The sequence below is a fragment of the Gymnoscopelus microlampas genome (genome assembly GCF_963454915.1).
Source record: "Gymnoscopelus microlampas genome assembly, chromosome: 10".
Classification (NCBI taxonomy): Eukaryota; Metazoa; Chordata; class Actinopteri; order Myctophiformes; family Myctophidae; genus Gymnoscopelus; species Gymnoscopelus microlampas.
This window is the reverse complement of record NC_139947.1, coordinates 6,367,810-6,377,319: the sequence shown is the minus strand read 5'-3', so window position 1 is coordinate 6,377,319 and position 9,510 is coordinate 6,367,810.

Below are 9,510 nucleotides of genomic sequence, written 5' to 3'. Positions count from 1 at the left end.
GTTTTAAACCAAAAAACAAAGTGAATTGTTTGTCCGTTTGAATTTTAACATTGAAGTGAATGGAGCAGCAAATCTTCGAACATTTTTAGCTCCTAATCTGTTCGTAATTCGACAAGGGTTGAAATTATAAAAAAAGTAAAAAAAAAAAAAAGAAAAAAAAAAAATTCCTTTTTTTCAAAGACGTATATATACGTCTTTGGCGGACAACAGCTGATTATTAAAAGACGTATATATACGTCTTTGGCAGGTAATCAGTTAAAATAACGCCATCCTTTAAGGGTAAGGTCCTATCTTTTGTGATGTTTATGTTTTGATTTTGTTATTGTTTGGGGGGTTCAAATGTTTATGTTTTCATTTTGATGTATTGTGATTGATTGATTGACATTGATTGACGGGTCGGTGAATGACTGACGCACCATATAATGTGCGGAAGTTGCCGGCCCTCAGGGGGGAAAAAACGACGGAGACAAACCGACAGGGAGTCCACGGGAGACCTGGTCCAGTTTGAATAGTTCGTTTTCTATTTCTCTAAGCTATAAGTGGAAAATAGCGAAGGCCACACTACTGTCAATACTCACCGTTTAAAAGGGAAGAGCCGCGGGACATTCTTCTGACTGGTGAGACCGTTTATATTTTGTTTATATCCAGCGTGGATATGTTTGTTCTCTCCGTGTAGATCTGAACGTTTCTTTGGATTATTCCGCTTCTGGAGAGGATTAAGTTTTCTTTTGGATTTCAATTGGATTTACTTTTTTCGTGCTGTTTTGGGGGGAGCGTTTGGGAGACGCTACACGGACCGATATTGGAACAATAGGAGCGTGCGTGCGGACGTGCGGTAGACGCGGCCTTTACCGTCGGCCGCTTCACGATCTGCTACATTTGTACAATGCATGTATTATTTTCCTGTCAATGATTTAAGTAGTAGATAAAGGGGTTAAACTTGACCACTACTTTCGTGCTTTATTTCTGGCTGTGTTTATTTGCTGTTTATTTATTGAAGTGCACTGCTTTCAGCCTAATCAATTGTATCTTTAAAGAGGTTATTCAGAACCTGTGACTTAAAAAATAGTAATAGTCAAATATATAATATCTGACCGTTACACAGTGTTTAAGTGCCATCATGCACCTTTCTTGGTGCCCACAGCCCATATGGGCTTAAAGGACATTGATCAAACAAATGAAATACTGTATGTATAGTAGTAGGCTACACATATTGTTTCAATCACAGTGTATTGTTTATTGGCCTTTCAGTTTCAGCTTTATCACAGGTTATACAGTTATTAAAACACTGAATTATTTTGCGGTTAGAATTAAACAGCACAAGCATTTCCTCTTATGTCATGCTCTATATAACCTATACAGTATACTGCATATTGAGCTATAAAATACTTTCTAAAATATAACCCAAGTGTTTGTCCAATTCTCAGATCATTATGCTCTTGTTTTCCATTAATTAGCTAACTAGCCAAAGTCCTGATTGGATGCAGACACATTAGTGCATGTAATCATGTTCATACTTCACCCATTCATAACAGTCCTCTACTTCTCATGTCTAGGTTTGTGATAGACCCAGTACATCTTCTCCAGTGGAGATGATCTCCTCAGAGCCCCAATTAACATAAATATGCCAAGCAGCCCAGGGCCAGGCCCAGCACCCGTCCCAACCTAAACACCATTCAGCTGTTTTTTAACTCTCACCCTTGACAAAAGGAAAAGAACCCAGTGGTGCAGAGAGCTTTCTCCTGCCAAGATGGCACCAATAGAAAGTGGCTAACATATGATGAAGAAAGTAATACAGCCTGTTGCTTCGTTTGTTTGGCCTTTGCAAAGCCCACTGACCCCAGCATTTGTATTAGTGGTATGACAGATTGGAGGCGTCCACACCAGCATGCAAGTGATCATGAGCAGAGCCATGCACATAGGAGTTGTGCAGAAGCATATTTCTTGCAGGCTTCCAAAGCCAACATAAAGAGTTTGTTGAGTGGGAACCAGATGTCTGCTCACAGAGACCAGGTCAGAAAAAAACGACAGGTTATGGAGTGTATAGTGAATGTAGTGAAGCTTATAGGCAAGAGGGGGCTTAGGTACAGGGGGGCAGAGAATGAGGCAGCCTATGCCCTAGAAGACATTACTAAAGACCTTTTTTTAGAGCTAATTTTTCTCCTGGGAAAGTATGATGTGATCCTGAAAGACCATCTCACTAATTGAATTGAGCATCAGTCAGTCTGGGACAAAAGGCAGAGTTTCCCTTGTCACATTTATTAAAAAAAAAAACAGTCAATCCTGTCATAGATACAGTTAAGCAACTGATTCAAGAATCAATTTCCAGTGACATTCAGGATGCTGGGAGGTTCTCAGTCCAAATTGGCACAACACAGGACATCACCTCTCCTCTCAGGATCAATGCTCAGTTATTCTGAGATATGTAACTACTGTGGTTAATGAGAGGTTTATTGCAGTGGTCAAGTGCAAGGAGTCTACTGGACAGTGGGAACACCTTTCCATTTCGAAACACCTCCACTTCGACGCACCCCCACTTCGACGCACCCCCACTTCGACGCACGGGGGTCCGACCCACCGGGGGTCCGACACATCGCTAGTCCGACCCCAAATGGATATTTCACCCCTCCACTCTGAAAGTGATTTTTCAAGTCTCAGCATATAAACTCATGCGTAAAATCGTGCGTAATATGCAGCTGTGATGCTCAGATTGACGAGCTCTACAGCAGCTCTACAGCAGATCTACAAGCTCATCCAATATTAATAATATTTTATTATTATTACCCTTATTATTATTATTATTATTATTATATTATGAATATTCGAAATGGTGGGTCTTCTTTATAATCGAAATAGAGGTGTTTCTAAATAGTGGTGTCTGGCTGTCGGAGTGGCAGGGTTTAAAAAAAAAAAGATTAACCCCCCCACTCCGAACAATGGAAGTCAATGATCGAAGTGCGGGTGCGTCGAAATAGCGATGTGTAACCTGGACAGTACTTTGTCCATGCTAACAGAGGTCATCTCCAAGCTGAACATGAACAAGTGCATAGGAAGTGCGACATATAGAGCATCTACAGTAATATGCAAGGTCAATACAAAGGCTTCTCTACCCTGTTGTCCGCACAGTCCCCAAATAAGGTACATGTATGGTGCTATGTCCTGAATCTGGTATTGGCCGACATAACCCAGACACAGACAGTCATTGAAGGTGTCTCACTGCTTGCTCTCCTCAATGACATAGCAGTGTTCATCAGAGAGTCATACAAAAGGATGACTATGTGGGAGAATGAAAACCAGGACAAGCAACACAGACGGCTTTCTCCATTTGGAAAGACACGGTGGTGGGCCAAGCGCGAGGCCCTGAAGAAGGTTTTGGTTTCTTTGCCAAACCTAAAAGTGGTGTCTTTGATGTGATGCTCACATTGTCAGCCATACAGGAACAGGCAACCATGAAGACGACAGTCCGGGTCAAAGCAAGGGGATACATAGAGGCCCTGCTCAGGTATGAGACCATACTGACAGCACAGGTATTCCCGCAAGTATTTGAGGAAACGTCACCACTGTCAAAGTATCTGCAAACAAAAGGGATGGACATCCTCTTGGCCCATAGAATGGTTCTGACAACACAGGACAAGTTGAAAGAGATGGCAAGAGACTACAAGACAGTCAGGGCAGCTGCAGACACATTTGTGGGATGGGCAAATAAGACATTGCACGAGCAGGATAAAGAACCTGAATTTGAAGTGGAGGCCGCACTGCAGGAGAAAAGGTAAAGAAAGAAAAAAGTCTTAGCTGGAGAGACGGCTCATGATGAGACACTGTCTGATGCAGACCGAGCATATGAAGTCAATGTGCATAATATAATCAAGTGATGGACACAGCACTTGAGACCATCTACAGAAGGTTTCTGTCTCATGGTACCCTGTATGCTGACTTAGCAATTCTGGATCAAAGCAAATTCTCTAAGCTCAAGACCAGTGCTCTTCCTCAGTCTGCTCTCCAAGAGTTCAGCAAATGTTTGCTGAAGTTTGACAGCAGGGCAACAGTGGAGAACTTACAGAGTGAGTTGAAAAGGTTAGCTGGACAGTGGGATAGACTTAAAGCTTCTCCACTGGCTGAGTACATGTCCAGGGCAGTGGAGGATGGATCTGGTGAAGAGGAAGAGGTTGAAACAAAACAATACACTTCCTGCGAAGACTGTCCACTGTGCTGCTACCAGCTCCTCAAGGAGTTCAACCTCCTATTGGATGCATACCGTATAATTGGCCTCGCATACAAGTTCCTCCTCACTCTGTCCATCCCCCAGGTGGCCTGTGAACGGGCCACCTAGGTGATGAAGTTCATTAAAAGCAGACTCAGGAGCTCACTCTCACAGGACCACTTGGAGGCGTTTATGTTGATGGCTACTGAGAAGGACGTCCTTATGAACCTGGACACAGACACTGTGATTGACAGAGTTGCAGAGAAGAGTCAACGATGACAAACATGGTCATCTGATTGGTTAAGACAATTTTTGTGGTAGTAGTAATAATACATGATTATTATTATTAGTAGTACTAGTAGCAGCAGTAGTAGTCTTCTTATCGTGTCCACAAGACAGTCAGTTACAATCTTTTGTCGTTTTGTAGCTTTGTCTCTGCAGTTGAAGCCAGCTCAACTTGGATTGTAGCTTTGTAGATTTTGCAGCAGCTACAAACATCAGGTGTAGCTTTGTAACTTTGTAACTAACATGTCACTGGCTTCCATTGAAATGAATGGTGGACTGTAGTTTTGTATTTGACTGGGTGAACACAGCATAAATGTTGGTTTCGATACATTTTTGGTTAATTGTCCAGTCCTAGTAGGCAGAGATCTCTGATCATATGTGAGACCAGCCACCACCTGTCTGTCTGACTGAATGAACAGTGCGCCAACAGGTGGCTGAACTTGACTCGGCAACATAATAAAATATGAGCACAACTCAAGTGTCAACAAGCAGTTTCTTTAAATGCAAGGTTCAGAAGAGTTCATACAGACATTCATTAAAATGTCCTTAAATTAGGTACCTGTTATTTAAGGAGGCACAGGCATACGTTTGCGTTCAATAACCATCTTGACACTTCTGAACCTACACCCATCTGACGTAGCAACATATATGGGCTGATTGTAGGGCTTTTAGCCTTATTAGATTAACACGTATAACGTTTTTTTTTTAAATACCTGAGAGAGTGTTGCAACTGGTCTTCCTATGTAGTAATGTCAATGTTGACACATCAGCCTCTTCCTGTTCCTGTTTAATCTGTGGAGGTAGTGCTTCCTCCTGGACGAGACTGGGGCTCATTTTCTCCTCATGTTCAGATGAAACCTCTTTACACACAGACAGAAGGAGGACAGAAGAGATAGAATCAGCACCACAACTAAATGTGGGTTACCCGAGTTTCATTTTATAGGCAAATCTTTCCAGTGATAAAATGGCAACTAAAGTAATCAAAAAAGTCAACCAAAGAACAAGACTTTTGTACAGGATCTCCTCTCGGGTCAGTAAGAATACATTGAGGACTCTTAACAGGAGCACTCATCCAAAGTCACTTCGACTATGCATGCACCTCATGGTACCAAAGCACCACAAAGACCTTAAAAACAAGGCTCCAGACATCCCGAAACAAACTGGTAAGGCTACTTCTTGGCCTCACATCTACAACTCATTTAACCACTTCTCATTTTGCTAGGGTGGGATGGCTCAGGGTAGAGGACAGAGTACAGTAATTTGCAATGAGCCTGGTCTACAAGATACACTACACCACAAAGACACCAATGTACCTGTAAAACGACTTCACAAACATCAATGACGTCCACTATCACAACACCAGAGGGAGCTCCACTAATCACATTCAACACAGATTTAGCTCAAACAAGGGGTTAAATTTGTTCTCCCACTATTCCACAAAAATGTGGAACGTCCTACCAACAGTCATAAGGGAGTGCAAATCCCTACTCTCCTTCAAAACCCTCTAAAAGAGCACTTACAGGTGGCTTCAATACGAAACTACCCCCTTACGCCCCCCCCCCCCCTCCCTGAACTGTTTACTGTACATATGTTTCTAGTACTGTACTTTTCTTTTTCATTTCACACTTTTTATATAATGTTTTGCATCGAAGTGTATATTTGTCTGCAATTAAATGTTTTGATGAATTGAGTACAAAAGACCCCAATAGAAACAAGCCATAAGCTGTTTTTTTGCAAAGTGCTAGTAAAGTATTCAATCAATCAATCAAGTGTAGTTAAACTAGCAGCTTAGCTACTTGCATTGCTTGTGTTGAACGAATGTAAACATGTGTTTGACATGAAGCATGAACCAACCTGCTCTGTGTAGTTTGATGTGTGGCTGTAGCATCATGTCCAGCAGTTTGTTTTGTCTCTCCAGCAGAGTTTCTAGTGTCTCCATCTCTCTCTGGAAGAGGTTGCACATGAACTCTGCAGCCGCACTGAGGCGCTCCAACACAAACACTCTGACATTATGCTTCACACTACAAACATCAACACCACGCTGTTTTTCCAAAACACACAATATCTCCTCTCCCACCGAGGTTATATGTACATTTATCGCCAGTTGTACAGACTCCATTTGACTCATTTTACCTCCTTTATGAGACATTTTCACCAAGCTCCCGACCTACTCTAGTACTGTAATATACTTACAGAATGTGTAAAGCTCTCTGTTCCTACTGTAATATACTTATGTAATGAGTAAAGCTTTCTGTTCCTACATTGAGAATCCAGATTCCACCATTTGCATTATACCCAATAGGGAAATAGAAAGAGTCGCATTCTCCGGTTTACTTCCCGTTTCTGCGTAACGTAGGTGGACGCCTTTTTAGCAGACAGGAAGCAGCTTGGAGTCTATAGGGCGAACGGCCTTCTTACCCCCCGTTTTTCAGTAGCAGGGGGCGGGGGGCGGGGAGCGGGGGGCGCCCCTAGTCCTACGTCACGTCCTAGACGGATAGCTCCGCCCACACTGGGCGAGCGCTGTCAAAGCGCAGACGGCTTTGTTGTTGAAGCCCGACTGACGCTCATGAGAAACAGCAGAAATGAAATCTGGCGAAAACAGTTGCGTGCATTAAACTTTAAAGGAAACATGCAGTCTAAATATATAATAAATATCCATTTGTCTAATTCACCACTACTTTTGCGACTGTGTCTCAACGTGTTTTTACTGACGCACGCTCATGAGGAACAGCAGAAGTTAAATCTGGCGAAAACAGTTGCGTGCATTAAACTTTAAAGGAAACATGCAGTCTAAATATATAATACATATCCATTTGTCTAATTCACCACTACTTTTGCGACTGTGTCTCAACGTGTTTTTACTGGTTGGTTAAATAAAGGTTAAATAAAAAATAGAATTTGCGTTTGAAACTTAGAATTTCTCTAAATATTACACTTTCAGACAGCCTAAGTATAAACTGTTATATTATAAAATATTATAAAAAAAGAGACATTGTATCATGAGTGAAACAGCTGTCAGTCAATATAAGTAAATCATTATATGATGATAGCCTTAGGAGTAACTTTTTTATATTTTTGGGACAGTATATATACAGTCAATATAAGTAAATCATTATATGATGATAGCCTTAGGAGTAACTTTTTTATATTTCACTCAGCTGTTTCACTCATCTAATATAACAGTTTATACTTAGGCTGTCGTGAAAGTGTAATATTTAGAGAAATTCTAAGTTTCAAACGCAAATTCTATTTTTTATTTAACCTTTATTTAACCAGTAAAAACACGTTGAGACACAGTCGCAAAAGTAGTGGTGAATTAGACAAATGGATATGTATTATATATTTAGACTGCATGTTTCCTTTAATGCACGCAACTGTTTTCGCCAGATTTCATTTCTGCTGTTTCTCATGAGCGTCAGTCGGGCTTCAACAACAAAGCCGTCTGCGCTTTGACAGCGCTCGCCCAGTGTGGGCGGAGCTATCCGTCTAGGACGTGACGTAGGACTAGGGGCGCCCCCCGCCCCCTGCTACTGAAAAACGGGGGGTAAGAAGGCCGTTCGCGTCTATAGGGCATCGCAGTTCCCGCCCACTTCCTGGTTCCACTGCAAAATACTCAATGCATTTTTCCCATTGACTTTTCCAAAAATATTTATATCAATTAATTTAAGCCTAGAATCAAGCTATCCAGGATCCTGGTGAATCACGACCATACAACGTTTGATTCTGTGGAAAAAACGTTTTTGAAAACGGCAAAACAAAGGGTATTTATTAAATATAGTATATCATATCATTAAATATAAAATAAATAAAAAATCACAGAAAAAATGGTTTAATGGTCATGATTCACCAGGATCCTGGATGGCTTGATTCTAGGCTTAAATTAATTGATATCAATATTTTTGGAAAAGTCAATGGGAAAAATGCATTGAGTATTTTGCAGTGGATATTATTTTATTATTATATTAGATTTTAACTATAATATGTTCTAAAAACTGATTAACTGAGAGTATATGTGAATATAGTACGTTTGAAATCTGTCGAAAACTTTGCACGTATATTCCCACTAGGCCGAGGAAGAAATGCCACTTTGTTTGCTCTTATGTTTTCTCGATGCTACTATGATAATTTATTTTAATGGTAATAAGGTGGGCAAAATAAGCTTCGGCTTCAGCCCATACCTTTTCGGCCAAATAGTCATCTTGTTGACTATTTTTATGTATGTTCAACTGTTTTGTTTAAAAGGTTGTACTGTATGTTCAACTGTTTTGTAAAAAAAAAAATCAGCTTCATGGTTCATGGTGGCACCGATTCATGCATTTGCCTTTTATAGCGCCCCATTTTTTTTTTCATTGTGAGATATTATAGTACGTATTAACAAGAGCTTGTGACTAAATAACTACATTGGATCCATTGGAACACAGGTTTCCATTTTCTGAAAAGTAACAGTTTGGGACATACAAGATTTCCACCCACACCATTCATTTTGACATGATTCCGTCTTTTAGTTTTTTAAGCTTCAGTGCATCTGTATAGTATTTGAACTTTGTGTGGAATGTGTTTCCAAACATCCTTCCTGGCTGATTAGAGTTGAAGCATTCCTGGACTGGGTTAGGACTGTTGTTGAATAGATAGGACCACAATGGAAACAAGCCCTTAGGACTTGTTATGATTCTTTTAGTATTATTGTATAATTGAACCTCTGTACTATAGTAATTATTTTAATTAATAGTAATTATTTTATATAATATTTTAATAAAGTATTCCATCAATGAACAGAGTCAGTCATTTTTTATTAGTTTGCTTTGCCTAATTATGTAGTCTGCGGCACTCCTCCCCCAGACTGACTGTGTGTGTGTGTGTGTGTGTGTGTGTGTGTGTGTGTGTGTGTGTGTGTCTGTCTGTCAGAAAGGATAATTCTTAGTGGCCAGCTACTTACTGTAATGTAAATGTCCCAAAAACGTTTCCATTTAAAAAGAACCACAGCAGATGTTCTATAGACCAATTATTTGTTTACTAACATTGAG